At 45.8% G+C, this 23,292-nt stretch overlaps 1 long non-coding RNA gene across 3 annotated transcripts in view; it reads left to right on the top strand.

Moving 5' to 3' along the window:
- Window positions 1-1,140: 1,140 nt before the first annotated feature.
- Window positions 1,141-23,292, top strand: part of LOC309364833 — a 200,706-nt gene continuing 178,554 nt past the window's right edge. The window contains exons 1-3 of one of the 3 annotated variants that reach the window (XR_014165889.1): window positions 1,141-1,281; window positions 1,867-1,920; window positions 2,107-2,209. This is a non-coding gene — a long non-coding RNA (uncharacterized lncRNA). Of the gene's footprint in view, window positions 1,318-1,866; window positions 1,930-2,106; window positions 2,210-23,292 lie in introns of those variants that run through there. The other 2 variants (XR_014165890.1, XR_014165888.1) reach the window with 2 other exon arrangements.

The raw sequence follows: 23,292 nt of genomic DNA, 5'->3' as shown, positions 1-23,292 counted from the left end.
TTTACACAACGTAAGAAAATAAGACTGATCTTGTTTCTTGTAAGCTGCTTAGAGGTTTATCTTGTAAGCCACCTGGAGGTTTTATTGCAATCAAGCGGTAAATAAATTTTGTGAAATAAACAAATACAGAATTGGGTCCAGCACCCTTCTCAGAGTGGTCAGCCAGATCCCTATAGGAAACATACAAGTGGGTTTGGTGCTTTGTGACTGCTCATTGCCCATGAAATTGGTCTGCTTTTCTCCTTTTGTAAATGGAGAATCTAAGAATGAGAATATTGTAGGGAACCTTTGAGCAGGTAAAATGGTCCTTGTACCTTGCCGGACACACATACAAGCGATTATGAAGAGAAAACTCCCTGGAAAAGACCCTGATGTTGGGAAAGATGGAGGGCACAAGGAGAAGGGGATGACAGAGGATGAGATGTTTGGACAGTGTTCTCGAAGCCACTAACATGAGTTTGACCAAACTGCAGGAGGCAGTGGAAGACAGGAGTGCCTGACGTGCTCTGGTCCATGGGGTCACGAAGAGTCGGACACGACTAAACGACTAAACAACAACAGTGGACTCTCTCCAGGTCATACTCCTCTCCAGCTGTACGCTACACACTCAAGTGATTTTGCCTGGTTGGAATGTTTCCTTGAACATTCTTGCTTAAGTGGATTTAAAGGGGGCCACTAAAGACCTCTGACTTTTGCATAGCTGTACAAAGACGGGAGTCACATTGACTGTTCTATTCCCCTCTGCCTCTGCCTCCCACTTACCACTGGCATGCAGCCCTGGGTAGGATGGTTTTATGGCGTGCCTGCAAGCAGTACACATGAAGGTTGGTCTACATATTTTTAAATAATAAACAGGAACACAAATAAATCACTGCTGAGTTGCAGTGGCGTAGCGTGGGTTGTCAGCACCCGGGGCAAGGCAAGTAATTTGCGCCCCCTTACCCGTGGATTTGCGCCCCCTAACCCTAACCCCCAGATGTTGTGCCCGGTGCGGCCGCCCCCCCTGCACCCCCCACGCTACGCCACTGCTGAGTTGTACTCACAATTGTGAGGCCTGAGGAGATTATGCCTCCCTGGCTGTTGCCATTGGTTACAGACTACCTGTGACGTCACAAAAATACATGGCAGCTGAGTGGATAGAAAGGTAGGCCTTTCCCTCTTCCACAGAGGCAACAGCTGTGGCATTCAGCACCATGCAGTCTCCTTCCACTTGGAGGAGGCAAACTGACAGATGGACGGAGGTGGTCATGGGGCTGTGGGATGCTTTAGAGCAACAACAAGGCAAGTTTGCTTGCAGAGCGGGATCGTGGCTTGAAGGTATCTGATATCCATGGCTGGAAGCTGGCTGATGTCTAGTGGTGGCCCTAGCAGAGGTTGGCAGACATTGGTGGGTGGAAGCTGGTGGAATTTGCATTCAGAAGCCGGTGGGTGTTTTAAGGCTGAAGCAGGCTGGTGTTTGTGGGCGGAAGCTGATTGAAATTCACCTTTGTAAGCCAGCTGGCAGGAGCTGGCGGATATTTGAGAGTTGGTGGGGTGTGAATGAACGGGCAGGGAAAGAGTGTCCATTGGCATTCTTCTTGGATATTGTGTCCATTGGCATTCTTCTTGGATATTGGCTGGCAAATGCTTGAGCGTGTGAATGGGAAGTTTTGAATGTGGTGGAGGCAAATGGTAGGTGCATGTGCATGGATGAGAGGTGTGAAAGGAAACTGATTATGTATAGACAAAACCCGTGGAAGTTGGAAGGATGAAGTTAGTGAAGTCACCAGGCAGAAGTCAGTGGTGGTGCTTGGATGATGCTGTTGGATGGTAGCTATCGTCCTCACTGTCTGGGTTTTTTTTTTTTTTTTTGCTTTTTGATTCCAGGAATATCTGAAGGTGATGAAGCTTTCCCAAGACCATGCATGAAAGCAACCATAGGTCTGTAAGGTGATAATTTGCTGGATTAATTTTGTTTAATATGGAAGGTAGGGGCGGGAGATGCGAGGAGGTCACAAGAAGAGGAGAAAATATGTTTATGTTATGTTATAACTTTGTTTGTTTGGCATATTGTAACTTAAAAATTTCAATAAATATTTATATATATAAAAAAGAAAGCAACCATAGGTCTATCTGAACCCCCACCCCTGGTGAAAGCAATGAAGAGAATTGCAGGGTTTAAATACAAGCCAGATTATATTTCTATATAAATGCTTTTTCTGAATACATATACCTTTCATGTCTCTTCTATCTTTTTCTTCAGACAGGTAATGGAAGGTCAAATACCTGAGCTTATGGTGTGACCCCCTGCCCCCCCCCCAAATCAGCACACATGAAGGGTGGGCTGCAAATATTTTTTATAATAAACCACTACTGAGGTGCCCCCACAATGGTCAGGCCAAGGGAGGTTGTGCTGACGCCTCCTTAGCTGTTGCTGTCAGCTATAGACTGGCTCTGATGTCACAAAAGGACAGAGTGGCTGAGGGGAAAGAAGCAGTTACTAGAGGGAGGGAAGAGCCTCAGGAGGAGGAGGCTGAGAGGGGCTGGGACAGGGCCGGCTCTCTACTTGAGTTGCCAACTTTTTGCTCTCTCGGGGCTCCTGTGCCTGTCACATCTACCTAACTGTAAAGGGAAAAAAACTGCAAGAGCTGAAAGCGCCGCAATCTTCATTTTGTACTATGTTCTGCACCAAATACTGCCTTCTAAATGAAATGCAGAACTGTTGAAGATGATTCTGGATATGAGGCTGATAAATGAAAATGTGTCCCAGTTACTTAAAATAATGAAGAAATGTGAGTTTTCTTCAGAAAACAGGGTGGCGGGTGGGGGTGGGGAGCCAGAAAGCAGGTGTATCTACAGGCATGTCTTACTGAATTGGCTTCTTGCGTGCAGCAATTGATTTGACAAGATTAAGGCCTCAGAAGTTTATTTATTGCAGAAAGGCACAAAAGAAGGCAAGGACAAAAAAGAAAAGAAAAATACTTGCAAAGCAACAAACCACCTGCAAATCCATCTCGCATTTGTATTGTCTCTCTGCGTTCTGCTCAGCTTACCCACACATTCAGTGTGACTGCCCCACAGGATCACTTTTTCGCTCTCCCCCACCATTAACCTGTGTGCCTTTGTTTCCATCCCACACAGAGTATTGTGGCTTCTTTCATACCGGCTCAGAGTTTCACACAGGCTCTCATTCCCAATCTTTACTTTTAAACCCATTTTCCTCTCACAGCGGCTTGCGCAGTGGAGACTGAACATTCCTTCCTCTCCTCTTCTCAGCATCTCCACTTGATCTTTGGCTAGGATCTATTTTGCAGCGTATCCCAGGATTTCTGTTCACGCCAAACACCACATTCAACAAACACTACATCACTTCTGGGGGTTTGCTTGGCATCAGTGAGCCTTCCTGGGTCAATAGGGCCCTTCCCTTTGCTACTCTCACTAGCCAAGGACAATTATATTGCCATCAGCTACAAAGAAATAGGAACAGCCTAATTGTCTGGCGGCTTTTTGGGGTGTGAGGCTGATATCTGAGTGGGAAGCAAGCAGCTCAACAGTTAGATGCGCACCACACAAGTGTCCTGTTTTAAGCGGAACATCCTGGGTTCTGGCTGCTCCAGAGCATGAGTCCAAAAGACACACCTGTCTTTTTTTTGTCCCGCTCTGTGGCGTGAGTCAGTTGGCTCACACCAGAGTGTGGAACCAAAAGGCGGAAGCAAATGGAACTTGCCGAACTGACTGGGAGACTCTGGGACCAGAGAGAAGAGGCGGTGGAAGAAGATTGGAAGAAGTTTAAAGAATATTTGGAAAAAATATGTTAATATTTAAATCTTAGAAAAGCTTTGGAAGCGGATATAGGCTGTAGGGTTAGAAGTAGAAGATAGTGTATTTTAAAATAGTATTATTTGTAAGGGGTAATATGTGAAGATTTTTATGGTAAAAATTAGTGTGATGAAAGAAAATGGTTAAAAATTATAATATATGTAAACTGCTAAAGATGAGGTAAAATGAAAATCAGATAGGGGGGACTTGGGGAAGCTCACCTAACAATGTTTAGAAAAAATAAGGACAAGACAAGAATTTGTTTGTATTGTTTGTTTTTCTGTTTGTGTTGTTTATTTGTGTTATAAAATGAATATTTTTTTTTTTGGGGGGGGGAGACAGAAGCAAAACCTACCTTGCCCCTCCCCCCCCCACATCAGCACTTTTCTTCCTTCTCTTGCTGTGGCACTTCTGGAAGCCAGCACTTCTGGAACTGCAGCACTCGCTTCCAGAAGTATTTCTGTGGTACTGGCAGTGGAGGAGCCAGTGGCTTCAGAGGAGGTTGTGCCAATGATGGCATTGGTGGGAGAAAGTGCAATGGGGGAGAGAGGGGCAAGGGAGGAAGGGAGTGGGTGGGCAGGCAGTGGCAACTGGCAAGTGAGCGAGCGAGCAAATGATGGGGTGAGCGGGGGTCCCAATTTGCCTTCCCAAATTGTTGGAGGGTATGTGCAAAGCCACCTCAGGAGGGGGAAATTTAGAGCAGGCAAATGTTAGAGGGACGGAATATTGAACCCTTTCTCTACCTATCAATTTCCTTCTACGACTCTTGCCCTCCCAAGGTTGCTTTTCTCCCCGGGGAGTTCCAGTCAGCCGGTTCCAAGCAACTGTCCAGGTTTCCTTATGGATGTAACACTGAATTCTGCTCTGAGCTAGGCCAAACCTTGACTTAGCTTAGTGTGGCATGGGAGCAAAAAGGACCAGTGGTTACGAGCTCATCCATGGAAGCCTGCATGTTCTCAGAGTCCCAGCAAATCATTGTGTGGCTTAACTGTGTTGTGTGAGGCAGGCCAATTTGTATCTAGTTGGCTATGTGCTGAAATGTTTGGAAGGACACGACCCCAACATCTTATGTGAGCATGTGAGAAAATGAGCAATTGTGTGCTGAAGTCCTTGAAGCTGCTCACCAAGGATCTTGCACAAAAGGATAGCCATCTTTTTGAAGTGCGTTGGCAAATTTAGCACCAAGGCTTCATCCTACATATGTCAACAGTTCACGAGGTAATTATCTGATACGGAAGCAGTGGAACAGGGAAATGTCTGTTGCCCTTTGCTGCGAAGGAAAACCTTTCATTAGTTTGGAGCAATTGTTAGAGGAGTGCTAGTGGTTTAGCATTATATCTGGCAGAGCACAAAATATTAACACTGGCTGAGCATGGAAAACACACACACACAAATACGCAAACACCATTATCAGTTGGGAGCTGCTCAGCCATCTCAGTGGAGGAGCAGCTATGTGCTCTATATTTTGCCACAGTGTACATGCACGACACTTCACAGGGTAGAGACGAAAGAGAGATCTCTGCTCCCCATGAGCATATAATTTTGACAAGGAAAGAAAAGGAAGGTTGAGACAAGAACATGAGCAAATGTTGTGGCTTGGTTGCAGTTGGTCTATCTCGCTCACTAGTGCCAACACTGACTGGCAACAGATCTCTTGGGTTTGGTTCTCTAGGATTTTACACGAGTCTTTTCCCCCAGCTCTACTTGGCAGTGCTAAGGATTGAACCTGGGACCTTTTGCATGCAAAAATCTACCATGTGTGCTCTACCACTAATTTGTGGCCCTTCTCCAAATTTTAGTGGTGCCCTGTGCAACACTAAAATCCCCCCCCCTTGTACTCCACTGTATAGCATTATTGTGGTGCCCCCTGCAGCACAGCACCCAGTGCAGCCAAACCAGTCACACTACCCTAAAACTGCCTCTGCCCATGCAGATTCATGGCTTAGTGGGCATTTGAACCTGGGTCTCTGCAGTTTTACTCCAATCCACTACACCACACTATTCACTAGGCCACAAAGTTTTACAGAAAGGGCATTTTAATAAAACAATGGCAAAAAAGAGAAAAGTGATACTGTGTACTGAATCATAAGCAGAGCAAGATAAAATGGACAGTCATTAGGGATGGGAGAATCTGTCAATTTCTCCTGATAACATTTTTGTATGTTGCTTTGACCAAGGTAAGCAATTTCCTCTAATATAATGCATTTTTATGTGCTGTTTATTTTTATGCATGCTTTCCCCCAACTCATGCATTTTTATAAGCATTATTTCACTGCAGAACTGCATCACAAGATTTGGAATTTTGAAAGATGGCAGCGATTCGTATCGTTTCGGAAAGTGAAAAACTGATAGATTCGCCTTTAAGTCTGAATCAGATTTCCTTCCCACCCATAGCAGTCATTTAAGCCTTAATTTTTAAAAGAACAGCAGACCTTCAGACAGGATGGCAGCGTTAACAGAAAAAGAGCCCTGCCAGAACAGACATGGAATCCAACTGTTGTTTACTGGATCAGGAGCTTCCTGGAGCCAATCAGAAGCCGCATTTTGGTTTCCAAATGTTTTGGAAGTCAAACGGACTTCCGGAATGGATTCCATTCAACTTAGAAGGTACGACTGTATCAGTTAACATCACTGGGTTATTGGGAGAAAGAGAAAGCTCCATCTTCCCCACACTTTTATCATTCCTGTTATAATCCTCTATATCCTATTTCCTCTGAGGCACCTTTCTCCTAGCTCTAAAGCTGTTTTGTCCCTCCTTCTGTGTCTTGTTCCCCAACCCTATCAAAAGTTTTGCTGCGATACTTTTGAATATCTGGTTTTTCATTGTGTCCACATAGCCAGTCACTGGCTGGGGTATATTGGATGATAATGGCAGAACGAGAGGGTGGGGACAGGGGTGTAGGAAAGGGGGTGGTCCGCACCAGGTGTCATCCCAGAGGGGGGGTGACAAAGTCCCCCCAGGGCAGATTGCTGCGCTGCCCCCCTGGGTGCCAATCGCTGTACTGATCACCCCCTGGGCGCCGATCACTATGCCAATCTCCCCCAATGTGCGCCAATGGCCACGCCAATTGCCCCCCTGGGTGACTTGCCCCCCCAGGTGCATGGCATGTGCGTCGCTCTGGGTCCCCGAGCGGCTAGCTCTGCCGCTGGGTGGGGAGAGCTTTGGAGGCAATTTGGCATAAGCAAAGAAAATGTTTGCCCATTGCAGTCTGATGATCTCTTCGGAGAATGCACTAAGTAGTAGCAATTAAGAGTTTCATTTAAAGGAGCTGCTATATGGCCCACGCTACAAATCTGCAGAAAGGAGGCTAGCCAGGCCTACTGCTGAATCATCCTCTGGGGAAGCACAGGAAAAGGGTGCAAGCTGACAGCAGGCACAGTTAGCTCTTTAAGCATCATCATTCAGTGAGTCATTAAGGTATTTCCTACAGAAGTGCCTGCATTAGAGAGGCATAGATTCACGGGCTCTGCATACACAGCCAGACCAATCATAGAATCATAGGGACCATGAGGGTCATCTAGTCCAACCCTCTGCAAAGCAGGAATCTTTTGCCCAATGTGGGGCTTGAACCCTGAGATTAAGGGTCTCGTGCACTATCGACTGAACTATCCAGCACGGTGCAGTGGTTATAATTTTGGACTGGGACCTGGGAAATGGGTTCAAAACTTCATTCAGCCATGAGGCTTATGGAATGACCTTGGGACAGTCACTGTCTTTTAGGATTGTTGAGGGAATAAAATGGGGCAGCGGGCAAAACCATGGAGGAAAGGCGGGATAACAACAACATAGGTAGAGGCAGACAGCTAAAACTAAACATATTTTGCAATAGCTGGACAGCTTAAGCACCCTTTTAGCAAATCTGCTGCACTGGATAACCCTTTCTCCAGATGCTTCATGAAATTATAAACCTCTTGTTGTGTCTTCTCCATGTTTGCTTTACATGTAAGAACATATATACCAAATATATGATGTGCTGGAGGCTTTGCAACAGCTGCCCACCATCAAAGATGACCAGAAATAAGGAAGTAATCTTATTATCTTCCCAAGCTCCTGTTTGACTCAAACTCCTCCTTGTAATGGCTTGCCTTGAAAACAGAGGGCAGGGTGTCACCCAGGGTCTGCAATAAGGCTTTTAGCAGAATGTTCCAACATCACACTAACCATCAAAACGGTGTTTTTGTTCATTGAATAGAAAGCGGCTTTTTTGACACCTTGTTTTGTCAATGCTGCTAAAAACAGCACAACAACCCAAATCTCTTGCTGGCCATACAAATGTTTGCCCTTTGAGGCTCCAGCACTGCTGGAAAAAAATTAGGAGCCGCCGTGTTCTCAAGCAGTGGAAAAAACGAGAAACTTAGTATGAATTACGCGTTTTAGTGGACCAAACAGTGAAAGAACAGAGCTATTATGCAAACAGCTTTGAATCGTCAATGAAATTCTTTTCCCAGGTATTTCGTAATAAAGGCTGTCCCAAATCAAAGGAAACCTTTGAGCATTTTTAAACTGTTAATCCACTTCCCCTCCCATTCAGATTAGACTGGAGTACAGTAGTCTACACCCTCACCTATTTGAGTTTGTATATGAGGAGCAGCTTTGGTCTCTCCCATTCATATCAGTAGGTGTTCCCTTTTGTGATGGTCTCTGCCTTTGAATGTGCGAATTCTTTTATGCTAGGTAACTACTGACATGTGCAGAGATAGCTGCTGCATACCTTGGGTTAAAAACAAGAGAGAGAGAGAGCGCAATTTAATCTTTCTTGGTTTTAAATATTGAATCCACTCACCACAAAAAGAACAAAAGAAAAAAACAAATCACACCCTATACAAAGAGAATGTTACTTATAAAATAAAGTTCTTCCATGCATTGGGACTTTCGTCTTCCTCAGTATGGGCCCTTTGTTTCCTTGTTAACTGCATATTGTATACCATTTAATTTATCATAAATTTTCTGTAATCTTTGTAGCATATAACATTGCAGAAGTTAATCAAAGCATGTCAAAGGTTTCCTATGTGAACAATGTTCTTTTAAGTATACCGTATTTTTCGCTCTATAAGACGCACCAGACCACAAGACGCACCTAGTTTTTTTGGGAGGAAAACAAGAAAAAAAATATTCTGAATCTCAGAAGCCAGAACAGCAAGAGGGATCGCTGCGCAGTGAAAGCAGCAATCCCTCTTGCTGTTCTGGCTTCGGTGATAGCTGTGCAGCCTGCATTCACTCCATAAGACGCACACATATTTCCCCTTACTTTTTAGGAGGGGAAAAGTGAGTCTTATAGAGCAAAAAATATGGTAATTTGTATATATCCCATTCTTTGTTAAACTTTTGGTTTGTCTGGTTCCTAATTTTTCCTGTCATCTTTGCCAATTCTGCATATTCAAATAATTTCACCTGCTGCTCCATTTTAGTTGGTATTTTATCTCCCTTCCACCATAAAAAAACATAATAATCCCTGACCAAAAAAGTGTGCAAAAGCACATTGTGCAGCTTTCTGGTTTTGTGCAAATCTGTGGGACCAAAAGGGGAAAAAATATTTAGGAGCACACCAGAAAAAGTTACAAGTACAGTCAGAAAAGAAAATAAAGTATTAAGTAAGTAGCAGGCATGGAAAGAGGTGCAGCAGAAGGGATTATTGATCCAAACACAGTGAAACAAATCATCCACGATCCATGTGGAGTGGCATGGAGCCTCATTTTCCCCAGTTTATCTAATTACCCTAGTATCAGGTTATTGGCATCCGTCTCGAGAGACAATGAAGTGCACCTCCAGTGCAGACTCTCCAAATGTTCCTATTTTCCAGGGACATCCCTGATTTAGAGAAGCCATTCCAGTTTCTAATTTGATCCCAGAATGTCCTGCTTTTCTTTAGGATGTCTTTATTTTCATTGGAGAAATATTGGAGGATATGGAGTTATTCAACCCCTGAGCCATCTGAAGGCAATCCTGTATAGGGATTTTTTGTTTGTTTAATGTTTTATTCTGTTTTTATATATGTTGGAAGCTGCCCAGAGTGCTGGGGCAACCCAGTAAGATGTGTGGGGTATAAATAGTAAAATTATCATTATGGAGTGGGACGTCCTTATTTTCATTGGATAAATGTTGGAAGATATGCCAGTGGTGCAGTCAAACCACTGGAGAATCATAGCACCCACTGTGGCTGTAGATACTGGTAACACGTAACTGCTACGTCTCACCGAAGCGACCTCTCAGGGCACAAGCCTGGGCAGTGTGTATGGAAGTCCTGGGATGCCCAGATGACAAGACCCCCATCTCGGCCTCACTGATGTGGTCCAAAGGAAAGCAGAACAATACGTTTGGCACTAGCTTGGCTGAAAGAGTTGCCGGAAGGAGGCATACATGGCACCACCACCCTGTTAGAATTCAAGCCCAGTCAGAGGTATGTGCCTATCTGTTCAGGCACCGGCTGAATTCTTTAGACCTCCCTCCGGCGACTCCCGGCAGGATAAAACATACACGAGGTCCGTTCCGGCGATTTTCCTCAGGCTGTGAGGAAAACACACCAACTGCTTCTCCTCCTCCCTGTTCCCTGCATATCCCCAGGGAGGGGAATCAGACACAGACAGAAAACGTATCTACATGTCTTTATTTGTGTCTTTTAGCAGTCATACAGTAAAGATGTCTGCTCTCTTCAACAAACAGAGAGAAAACTCCACCTCCACCCATGTACATCCTGTACAGGTCATATGACAAACCCACTGAGCTAACATCCGGTGCTCAGTACAGAATGGACTGCCCCTTTGTTCCCATGGCAACAGTCACAAACTTCCTGTTTGGCTTTCCAGCCACAAGCAGCAGACTTGGCTGCTATAGCCTTTGCTTGCTGCAGCATTGGTGCTTTAGAATAACATACTCCCCCTAAAGTATCAATGCGTGCTGCGAGCAAAGCGTCATCCAGAGAAGAAAACAAACAGTTGTTATACTTATAACACTCCCCTGTTGTTTCAGTTCCACCCTTGGAACTACCCGCCACTGGTTTTACCAATGTACCTCTCTGGTTGTGTGACTTCCAAGGAACGAGTGCTTCTGCATTACCTTGGTTAGCAACTCTCTGTTGTGCCTTTGTCTCTGATTCAGACACAGCTTTAATCTGACCTTGGTCGTTTACAACAGCAACAGCTAGGTTAGCAAACTCTTGTGAATACCTCTTGGGTGGTACACCCTTCGTTGCTCTCTCAGACCTACGTAAGAGGTGCTGCTCTCCCTTGCTTTCTGGTTCAGCCTTTGGACTCTCTGGAGAACCAGTACTAAGCTTAATCAGTGGTTCATCCTCCTCTTCTGAGGATCTAGTCATTATCTGAGATTTCCTCTCAATGACTGTGACAACTGAGCTGTCTGAGCTATCGCTGTCATCATCAGTAGTACTGAACTCAATAAGATCAAACTCATCATCATCATCATCAGAATCATCATCACCTGTGGGAAATGTTGGAACAATCACTCTCTCCTGTTCAGGAGCACTCTCTAGAAATTTTGTGAGAATCACCTGACCAGATTCAGACAAAATTACTCTGTAGAGACCCTTTTCATAACCCACAAAAATGCCTCTGGCATTCTTTACTCCACCTGGAGCTTCTGTTCTCACATGAGACCCAAAAACCTTGAAATGGGCAACTGAAGGTTTTCTGTGGAACAGTTTCTCAAAAGGAGAACTTCCCAACTCTTTTGAAAACTTTCTCAACCACGTGTAACAATATGACATTAGCGACTCAGCCCAGTACTCATGTGGCAGATGTGAACTAAGCAATTGCGCTTCCATTCCCTTTTGCAATTCTTTGATCACTCTACTACAGACACATTTGTTCCAAGCTTGTTCGGAACTAGCAGTTTTGTGTCTTATCCCTTTCTTCTTCAGGAACCTCTGGAAATCCTGTAAAAAGAAAATTGGCTTCTCATCTGTGCAAAGACAATTTATGTCAGCATCATGCATGTTTTTAACCTTGTCACAAAACTCTTGAAACCTTTCTAAGGCTTCTTTCGGTCTCTCCAAAAGATAAAGCCAGACAAAACCTGTAAAAGAATCAACACATATTAGGTAATACTTTGCATTGCCTCTAGAAGGCGCTAGAGGACCAATCACATCAGCATACACCCGCTGAAATGCCTTGTCGACCCTCGAGGTGACCTGCTTGGTGTTCTTCCTGGCTACACCTGCAAAAGAGATCACGTTAGAATCACAAGAATTACATTTCATGTAATCACTTTGATCAAAAGTCAACAAATACAGTCCATCTTTCTCTTTGGCAGAAAGATACAATTCTCCATCTTTGTAGATCTCACAGTTCTGATCATCATAGGACAGTTTTAGTCCCTTCTTGGCAATCTGCGAAACGCTGAGCAGATTGTACTTCAACTCTGGAACCAAATAAACATTGTCTATAGTCAAGTTCAGACTTTTAAGATACACAGTTCCAATTCCGGTCGCTTCCAGCTTTTGACCGTTGGCTAGTTGCACAGCGAAGCTTTGTTTCTCAAACGTAGAAAATAGTCCTCTGTGTCCTGTCATGTGAACTGTGGCTCCAGTATCTAGGACAAAGAAATTTCCCACCTCTGGTGTGGCTTTTAGCGACATCAAAGCTTTTGCAGTCTTTGCCTTTGGCTTGGTGTGACCTTTGTCTGACGCCTCAGACTTTGCGGAGCTCGCCTTAGCTCCTCTGTTCTTACGTGGCTTCTTGCAGTACCGCTGAAGATGCCCAATCTGGTCACAATTGTAGCATCGGACAAGGTTCAAAGCTACGGCGTCTCCTCCAGTAGCAACAGCAGTGGGGGTGTTAGAACTCCATTCTTGTCTCCCCCTGTCCTTCACTTCCAGGGCGGAAAGTCTGTCATGTTCATTCAGAACCACGGCAAAGACCCTCTCCGAAGTGAGATCCGCTGCTGGGAGAGACCCCAGCTGACTGGCAACTGTTTTGTAAGTCCGATTCAGGCTGTTGATCACCATGAAGCAAAACACTTCCTCATCCAGACAGAAATTGCGTTCCACCATCTGTTGACGCAGAAATTTCATTTCCGTCAGGTGCGCTTGAACATCTCCATCAGGCGCAAGCCTCAGGTTGGTCAGCTTCTCAAAATACAGCAACGCTGAAGAACCTGCATCTCTCTGATGTGTCCTTCTCAGCGTGTCCCAAACATCTTTCGCGTGCAGTAAATCTTGTATGTGGATCAGCTGAGAATCTGACACGCACAGAATTATAGCAGTTCTGGCCTTCACATCCTGTGACTCCCAAGCACGCGTTGGTGCTGCTGGAATGGGGTTCTCAATCACCCCAAACAGTCTCTGATTCTGCAGCAGGGCCTTCATCTTAATAGACCAAGATGCATAATTGTCACTGGTCAAAAGGGGCGGAGAAGGCAAAGCTCCCTTCTTTGCATCCATCTTGAGTCCTTGCATTGACTCTCAAACACAAGCCTCTAAAATCCAATAGCTGGCTTGTTTACACTCTGTGCACCTGGCAGCTCTCAACGCTGGCTGCGTTGGAATTTTCCAAGAGCTCTTCAGACTGTGTAGTCAAAACATTCTATTTTAACTTTCACTTCTCCTCTCTGAGGCATGGCCTTCGTTGCTAAGCAACAGCATTCCTTCCCTTGAACAGGAAACCACAGGAATGTTTGGAATGCAGAGCTCTTGTCTCTCGGAGCTGTTTTTCCAAACGTTGCTCCCCGTGAAGCAGAGAATAACTCAATCTGCATTCACACTTCTAAGCCCGAAAATCACATACCTGGGCTCCGTTGCTTGGCTTTCAGATTCTTCTGGTCAGCGTCAGGCTGCAGAGAATCAGCCTTCTCACCTCAGGCTTCCATGGAGGCCACTTCTTGATGCAGAGGTCGATGAAAACAGCAACCGGCGTCTGCTACCACTGTTAGAATTCAAGCCCAGTCAGAGGTATGTGCCTATCTGTTCAGGCACCGGCGGAATTCTTTAGACCTCCCTCCGGCGACTCCCGGCAGGATAAAACATACACGAGGTCCGTTCCGGCGATTTTCCTCAGGCTGTGAGGAAAACACACCAACTGCTTCTCCTCCTCCCTGTTCCCTGCATATCCCCAGGGAGGGGAATCAGACACAGACAGAAAACGTATCTACATGTCTTTATTTGTGTCTTTTAGCAGTCATACAGTAAAGATGTCTGCTCTCTTCAACAAACAGAGAGAAAACTCCACCTCCACCCATGTACATCCTGTACAGGTCATATGACAAACCCACTGAGCTAACATCCGGTGCTCAGTACAGAATGGACTGCCCCTTTGTTCCCATGGCAACAGTCACAAACTTCCTGTTTGGCTTTCCAGCCACAAGCAGCAGACTTGGCTGCTATAGCCTTTGCTTGCTGCAGCATTGGTGCTTTAGAATAACACACCCAACCTTTAAGGGACTGCACTCTGAATTTGTGTAGGGTTTACTGTGGGAATGTTCAGGGAGGCAGGAGAGGATATGTTGTTTAATTATATCCTTTCCAACTTGTGTTAACAAGTTCTACAATTTAGCGGAGTAACATTTCCCTTTTTAAACTTGTGCAGCGGATAGCGTTTGCCAGGCTTGTATAAGCCTCTAAAATAAGTTTCCTGGTAATTTCCCCTTTAGTCCCTCATAAAAAGATAGACACGACACAGTCTTCTGTAAAAGTATAAAAAGAGTTTACTCACTCATTCTGTTCACAGATGGATCCCAGAAGGCAGACTTGAGTTACAAAAGTCATATACCTGGAAACTATCCCATAAGGAGATAGCTCCTTTGTCCTCTCTTGGCTGAGCATCTCAGTTTAATCAGATGTTGCTTCTTCAAGGAATGGAGTCAAAGAGAGAGATATGGCTGTCCTGCTCCGTGCTTTTGTCGTTACCTGCATAGGGAAGGCCACACCCACATCTGGTCACATGTAGAGAAACAGGAAGTTTACCTGCTGGCTGGACAAACATTCCTCCTCATGTGTAAACATATTCACTCTGGGAATGTTGTATTTGACATCTCTGTGTTTTACATCCCACATATACGCCTTAGCCTTTTCTCCCGAAGATGTACTGCAAGGCAGTGGCTATCAGGTAAACCCAAATTTACAGGGGGAAAGCATGGCGACTGGTTTTGTATGAGGGCTACACAAATTAATGGGGACCCAAACATTTGCAAACACATAGTAAACTCCAGTGTGAAGTCCCTACACAGACAGACATCCCTGCATTCCTCCTAGATGCTTTTAAAGCCCCATCACTCACCTCAGCCCTCTCTGCTTCTCTTCCTCTGTTCACCACACTCAAAAACTCCAGGTTCTATTATTTCCTTCTTTTGCACACACAGCTAGCTTGCCCCTCCCTTTAGAGTGAGGGGATAAGGATGAGTCACTAGCATGTCCTAGATTTCCTGGGCTGTTGGCCTTTCTTTTTCCTAACAAAAGAGCATTATTAGCAGTCATTCTGGTATCATAGGCCCAGATTCAACTGAGTAGATGCACTAGTGGGAGCCAGCGCAAGGAGTTCTGCTAGCACAATGGGACTTTCCACCCTCTCCTCTCCTATGTCGCCCACAAATAAGCTCTGTGGGGCCCAGGAGAAGCCCCAGACAGCATGCAGGGGAAAGAGAGGGGAGTCCATTGTGTTGGGGAACCCGGAATTCTTGCACTGATGGAACGATTGGAAGAACACAATGTCTAATTCCCCCCCATCAATCCTTTTTTCTCTAACCACTCAAACTCACAACACAATATATGTTTTTGGAGCTTCAGGGTTAAGTTATACCAATGCAATAGAGTATTAGAAGAGAACACAGCTGTGGTGGGAATATCAGAAGTCTGGGAGGGCTGCGATTATGAGCTGGGACACGGGTATACCTGGGTGTAGAGATGTATAGAAAGGAGAGAGTAGATTGCACTAGCAAGGGTGCTGGTCAAGATGGCAAAGAGGAGATTGAGTGCAATAAATTGGAAACTTCAGGAGGAATAAACTCCACCAGCTAATCATTCTGGGTAGAAATATCAGGCAAAACTAGAATTAGTTAGTTCTGTCTGTTATGGGCTGTGCACTATTAAAGGTGCAGGAGCCCTGTTGGTTGGTTGGTAGGTTTTTAATACACCAGACCACCCTATAGTGTGCTGGAAGCAGGGCAGGGAAAGAAGAGAGAAATTGAAGGAAGAGAAGAGGCGGGAGAGGAGCGGGATTGTCAACTAGCTAGAAATAAACCAGCCTGGCACACTTCTGTGTCTTTAATGGAGCTTTCCACATGCAGAAATCGGCAGGTGCATTATTTTATGGCCTTGAGCTAAAGATTATCGCTTTCTAATTACCACAGATCAATCTGCTGTTGAAAAGTTGGCATTCCTCTAAAAGCATGATAGCTGCTTGCCTTTTCGTAGGATACAGCGTTTTAGACCTTGGAATGCATTTGCTCATTCTACTTCTTTATGCTGGGAGGTTTAAAGGGGCACCCAGATGTATCAGGTGTCCAGGTGTCGGAGTCAGGAGCAGTTAATTCTTTATTGAAAGAAAGAAAACAGCACAGGCCTAGTGAGCACAGCAACTATTCCCAGCAGGTCTCGTCCCAATCAAGTCCCTGCCTTCCCACAGTTCCCCAAGTCTCCTCCTCCCCCTTGCAATCTGAGACTTCTTGGTCTTCTCTGTCTCTGCTCCTCCCTCTTCATCCCTCTGACCATTCATCGTCATCCCACCATCAACCCCCTGATTCTGAGTCTTCTTTCCTTTGGGGTTCCCTTGGATGTTCCCCAGCTGACGCCTCCCACCACTCATTTGCATCCATGACATCAGGACAAGAAACTGCAACTCTAATGCTACAGGGAAGGGACATGCCCTGTGAACTATAGTTTACCCCCACAGAGCTAAAATTCTCATCATGCATAGCAAACTACAATTCCCAGATGTCTGGGAATTGTACGCAACAATAGCCTTCCTGTGAGGCATGCCCAGGCTTGTGCTCAGTGGGGAAAAATAACAATTGTAAAGGAGGGTGAGAGTCAGGCTGCTGTTGAAGCAGGGCCAGTGAAAAAGGTGGCAACCCTGTCAGTCAGGGAGTGTTTGGGACAGAGCAGTCCAGCTGGGAGAAAACCTGGTTCTTAGTGATAAAGAGGAAAACATAAAAATGGAAGGAAGAAAGATATATGGGATGACTTCAAACAACCTCCCAACTTGTTGTATGTTCAAGAGCTGCTTGGTTCAGTGCACGGTGGGGATGCTTTCATCACTGGCCATAGCTGTCAACTTTCAGATTTGAAAATAAGGGCTCAGCAGCCTCACCTGTCCCCGGGACAGTCTATGGGATATCTAACAATCCGGGATAGCTGTGGGAAACGGCGCTGGAATAAGGGAATTTCCTGCAAAAAAGGGAAGGTTGACAGCTATGTCGCTGGCAGAAGGGGTTGCCAGAAAGAACCAGCCCAGCCTGCTCCTATGCCTTTAGCCACACCAACTGACATGCAGAAATTCAGCAGGCGATGCTTTTCTTCACATGGAAGTGAGGTGGTCACGGGTGGGTAGGTGGGGTGGAATCCTGCCCGCTGTGCCTTTAACAGGAGCCTAAAAGTTTGCAGTCATTTAGGGTTGCCAACTTATTTCCCCCCAGCTACTGTGCCTTTAACAGCAGCCCGAAAGACTCTTCATAGCAGGATCATTATTGCTTGCTGATGCCATTCAATCTGCTGCAAAAAGAAGGTGTTAACCATAACATAAAAAAACAGGTTATGAGTGAAGACTCAGGGCCTTTAACTGCCACCTGATATGCAGAAGTTAAGCAGGTGAAGCGTTCCCTGGCATGAACTGGAAAGGTCTTTCCTGCTTAACTTCTGCCTGTTTGGGGTGTTCTTTGTAGCTGAGGAGCAGTCTGGTAGCAGAATCTGTGCAGCACACAGTCAACAGGGGCTACATCTTGTCTTTGGGTATTTCCCAGCAGTGGCAGCTGGGCTACTAATTATAGCAGGTTCGCTTGGCCTCAGATAACCCTTAAAGGAGCCCATCTCTTCTCTGCCCAACCTAATCTGTCCCTCATCAGTTTTTGTAGCCATTACTGTACAGCGTCCTCTGTTTCTGCAACATTTCACCATCCTACATAACAGCAGCTGAACAAATGTTTCCAAGCCAGCCTGCTACTAATACTACTAATTGACCTGACACTTTGGACTTCCTAGGAGAGTTTTAATGCTCTGTTTTTAAATAATTAACCCCAAAATGTTTTTTAGAAATGTAAAATATTAATCACACATTCCTCCTCCAGGTTTCATGGTAATAGATTACAGAGTAGGGCTGGTCCAACCCAACACTCCGCAGAGAAGGGAAGAGAGAGGGAGGACTGGACAGTTTCTTTGGAAGAGACGCCTATCTCTTCCCTGCCTAGCCTCCAAGGTGAAATCTGCTGGCACAGACCCAGCTGTTTGATCAACATCTTAGCTTGCTTAGCCATGCCATGCGCAGGGGATCCTTGCCTTGCCTTTACAGCATACTGATTTGAACGCTGACATTGTAGCAGAAAACGAAGTCTGAGTACTTCATCCAGTAGGAGCCAGCACAGCCTATATGGATGAGCAGCATCAGGCTGTGGCGAGGTCTGGGACATTATGGGATGGGGATGGCTCTGCAGATGTGTGTGTACTTGTGGGGTCACTGCTGCCAATCCAGAGCTCCCGCCGCCTTCCTGCCACCTTGCCTTGGCCCTCTGCATCCCGATGAGGGCAGCACTGCCACTGGCAGGACACAACTGCCTCCATTCCCTCTTGCAAGTTGCTGCTAGCCCTCAATGGATGTCTCTGATGGACTCCAGCAAGTGTACTTAGTGAATGAAGGAATTCTGAGCTCTGATCACTTAAGGTTGTGATTGTAGTTCAGGCCTCGGGGTGAAAGGGAATTGCAAAGAGAGAGAGAGTGAGAGAGAGAGAGAGAGAGCGAGAGAGAGAGAGAGAGGAGAGAGTGCATATGTGTGTGTGTGTGTGTGTGTGTGTGTGTGTGTGTGTATGAATGACCAAAAGTCTGGCACTGGCAGCTGTACTCATTTTCAGCTTCCATGCTCAGCCCTTGCATTATCTCCTCAGATTTATAGTTCTTCCAGACATGTGTGTTTCAATTCAAGGCTCTTTTCCTGCAAACCAACTTGGTCATTTCCCCCCTCTTATGAGAGATAATTGGCTGAACGTAGGCTGCAAAATGTCGCATTACCATATAAAGCTGCTTTAAGGATCAGCCGAGTCACCTTGGAAATGCAAGTTGTTTAAAACAATTAACTCATATTTAATCCATGTGTTTCTAATCTAACAATGGCTTAAGTTTTGTTTTTTTCTGAGGACCGGCTGACTACTTCTTTTTCTGCATTTGTCACAGGCATACCTGCCACTCATAATCTCCTTGCCATGTTAATTGCCATGGGTTGTTTTTTTAAAGTCCAGTAGCTTGCCCAAGCAAGCAAGTGTAAGGTCAAGAATAGATCAAGTCTGGAGCTCATTCTTCAACCCCAAGTTGGCTTGCCACTTTCTTCTTCTTTTCACCACGGAAAGTCTCCCATGCCTTGAATATGTGCATGAGAGTGAGGGCTCGTCCATGCGCCCCTTGTCCCATGCCCAGCAGCCACAGTCAGGGAGAGAAACTTGGTGACAAAGAGATAAGACACAAATTAAGGGAGCAGCTACCAGGAAGTGACTCAGCACAATCAATAGAGAGACAGAGAGTTAGAAGCTGAATGCAAGCTTGTTTGAATAAAGTTATTTGTTTTATATTATTCACCTGTGATTATTAATATAACTAGCACCACTTGAAACAAAAGGGAGGGCATTTGCCAGTATCTTTTTTTATGGCAAGGCACCATTATGGAAACAAATGGTTTTAAGTAGGCCTTTGTAATCTGTGACTCACCTAACAGAATGCAGCCCTTTGAACAACATGGCAACCCATCAAGGGCTCAACAACCTCTATTTTTGCTGCTTGACTGAGACCCCCCCAGGTTCCCTCAGACAACCTCTTCACTGAGCATGCACAAAGCTTATGTGGAGGATGGGCCCTGTCTGGTCTGCATTGGGCATTCATCCTAATTTGTGTGTGAAATGGTTATACAACCATATGCATTCATCCTGATTTGCTTGTGGAGTGTTTATATGCCTTTCTGTTAATCATTCATTCACCTCACACTGTTTAGTGCATTTCCCTGACACTTTTCTGACTTGAAAAAGTCTCTCTCTGTGTTTTTAAGGGCATTTGTTGTGCTAAGATGACAAAACGCTTTAATCCACTTCAATTGCACAAAGCTAAATTTCTGGTATGCATCCCTCCTGCAAAAATGGGAAAGTTTCCAAACAGCTGGCAAGGCACTATAGGTTAGTGGGAAGGCTGCTTGTATCTGGAACACAATCAAGGCTTGGGTGAAGACATACCTGTGCAAATAAGACAACATCTTATACACCACACCTCTTGGGACCAGCATACAAACACCCCACTTGTAATCTCAAACCCAGTGGCGTAGCGTGGGTTGTCAGCACCCGGGGCAAGGCAAGTAATTTGCGCCCCCTAACCCATGGATTTGCGCCCCCTAACCCGTGGATTTGCGCCCCCTAACCCTAACCCCCAGATGTTGTGCCCGGTGCGGCCGGTCCCCCTGCATCCCCCACGCTACGCCACTGCTCAAACCCACTCCTAAAAAGGATTCTTAACTGATCAGGGTGGAGAAAGCCCACCCCTCCCCCCTCCCATGCATTCCTGTGAGACGAAAATCCTAGTAAAGGGGCACATGACCCTGGACTCTTCCCACACATGCAACACAGCCAGATTTTTCTGACATGTACATTACATACCACCTTGGCAGGACCTAGACACATCAAAAAAGCATTTCAGAAAAATGTGTTGTGAACCTCAAAGGGGAAAATCATGTTGGCCAAAAATGAAACTTTGGTGTCACAGTTTTATAATACATATGGTATAAAGCACCTTTTCTTAATTAATGTAGCTGAATTCCTTCTCTGTCAGCAGCATTTCAGTGCAGGACACCAGGCTGGGAAGCTCTATGGTGGGTATTTTATCACTTGGTCATCCCTCTCACTGCTACATTACTCAGAGCAACTGAACATCAGGGCTCATGAGTCTGAGCTGAAATGACATGAAAACTGGAGGCATAGAAATCCTGGCCTGGGCACCTGGTGGTGGCATCAACACACACACACACACACACAGAGAGAGAGAGAGAGAGAGAGAGAGAGAGAGAGAGAGAGAGAGAGAGAGATGCTCCCATTTAAAGCTGCAAGAGCTCCTTTGAGTGCTGAATAGATAAATAATTGTTACAGGGCTGGACGGGGGGTTAGTTTGAGTGATATCTGTGGGTACTTTTCAGACCTGTAGTCACGTATCTGTGAGGTTAGACTCTATTAGAGCATACTCCCCAACATTTTGGGAGGGCAATTTGGGGCATCCCACCACTACCACCCTGCTGCCCCTGTCCCTTGCCCCCTCCCTGCTGCTGCCCCCTCCCTTGCTCACCCTCCCCTCCCCTCACTCCATCCCTCCCCCCATCTACCTTTCTCCAGTTGTCTTCCTCCACAGCACCCAGCCTGCGCCATGTCAGGAGACGTGGTGCAGGCTGACCTTCTGGCAGATTGCATTTGGCGAACGCAGCCTGATGCCTTTTGGTCCTTGCTCTGGTACAACCAGAGCAGGGAACCAAAACTGGGACATTCAAGGTTGGGAAAAGAAGCTGGGGCAGCTTCTGCCAATCCGTGCTGTCCCGAATAAATCGGGACACTTGAGGGTTTGTAAGAGTAAACCTGTGGAACCCCTTGGACCAGGCCCTTTGTTAAGGTAATGGCCTTAAGCCACTCAGCTAAGTACCATCACCATCATCTTAAAGAGGGAGTCTGTTGCTATAGAGACAAATGGGTGGGCCTTTCCCCACCTCACCTGGCTGGGTGCCACAGCATCTTAGGATGGAGGACAATAAGGTCTCTGTGTTTGTGAATTTTGGCTGTTGCTGGAACCTGAGGGTACAGAGCCTTTCTGACAGTAAGAACTATTCAATATTAGAACAGACTTCCTTGGAAGGTGGTAGACTCTCCTTCCTTGGGGGTTTTAAAGCAGAGGTTGGATGGCCATCTGTCATGGATGCTTTAGTTGGGATTCTTGCATTGCAGGGGATTGGACTCAATGACCCTCAGGGTCCCTTCCAACTCTACAAATCTGTGATCATAGCATCTCTTTTCCTCTGCTCTTTTAAGTTTAGTGTTCTCTCTCCCCCTCCTCATTGTGAATGATAAAGGGAATAGTTAAGAGACACAACTGAACACAGGGGCATCTTACCCATAAAGGCTAGTGGTGCGGGGCACCAGGGCGCCAAGTCCTAGAGGGTGCCAGGGAAGAGGCAGAGGCTGGACACGGCGCCTCCCAGCATCAGCTCGCCATCATCGCCTGCGTCCGCCATGCCCGAAGCAGCGCCATGCCCAGAGCCTCCATCTGCCATGGCCACCATGGCACGAAGCAGCCAGCTGAGCTGGGAGCCGCTGTGTCCAGCCTTCGCCTCTTCCCCTCCGGAGGAGCCGCCCTCCAGCTGCTGCCTGCCTCCTCCAGTCCCACTGGCAGCGCCGTCCTCCCTAAAAAAAGGTGGACAACTCTGGGAAAGGGGGGGTGCCAGAGGGAGCTTTGCAGCATGGCACCGGATATGCTTAAGATGGCCTGACTGAACATGTTATATATACTGCACTGAATTGTTTAGTGTGTAGTCGAATTTCTCTTTCCCACTCCACTTTAATAAATACGGTGCTTTAGCATTCAACCGGAGATCTTGAACTCTGTCAGACACATGCCCAGGGTGGCACATGGCTGACCACATAAAACAACCCCCTTTTCACGCATGTTTAAGAGTTGCATGTGAAGTGCGATACATGCAAGTTCCCAGAGACACGTGTAACTCTTACATACCCTCCAACATTTCTCTGATGAAAATAGGGATGTTCTAAGGAAAAGTGGGACATTCTGGGATCAAATAGGAAACCGGAACGGCTTCTGTAAATCCAGCACTGTCCCTGGAAAATAGGGACACTTGGAGGGTCTGTGCTTGGTGGAAGATTACAAGTTTTATAAGCCTCCATTTTCATTTAGTTTTGCCGCTTGCTTTTCTGCCCTTTCAGTATCAGTTTCATCTTACATCAGATGTTTCTCTTCCCCCCCCCTCCCCTCCCAACTTCACAACAAAGCATGACAAAGTTGCAAACAGGAAATTATGATGTAGGCCCATATGCATCAGAAATTAAGATTCCATTCTTATGCAAATAGCAAGTCATAAAGATGAAAATATCTGCAAGAGGGGCAGAACTGCTTTTGATTTGAGTGTTTATCAAAGTTTTCCAAGTGGCATTCACATTACAGTGCAAAGTAAAATGACATCAGTCCGTCTTGTGTACCTCTTTACTATTGGAAGGTTGCAGACACTTATTATTCAGTGGAATATGTATTTGGATTTAAACTCTGCAATGGGCCCAGTGGGATATGAAATATGCCCTTCACATGCCACTGGACCCC

Source organism: Podarcis melisellensis (genome assembly GCF_964234715.1).
Source record: "Podarcis melisellensis genome assembly, chromosome: 1".
In the NCBI taxonomy this organism is placed as follows: Eukaryota; Metazoa; Chordata; class Lepidosauria; order Squamata; family Lacertidae; genus Podarcis; species Podarcis melisellensis.
Note: the sequence above shows the minus strand (reverse complement) of the source record. Positions and strands in the feature narration are given on the sequence as shown.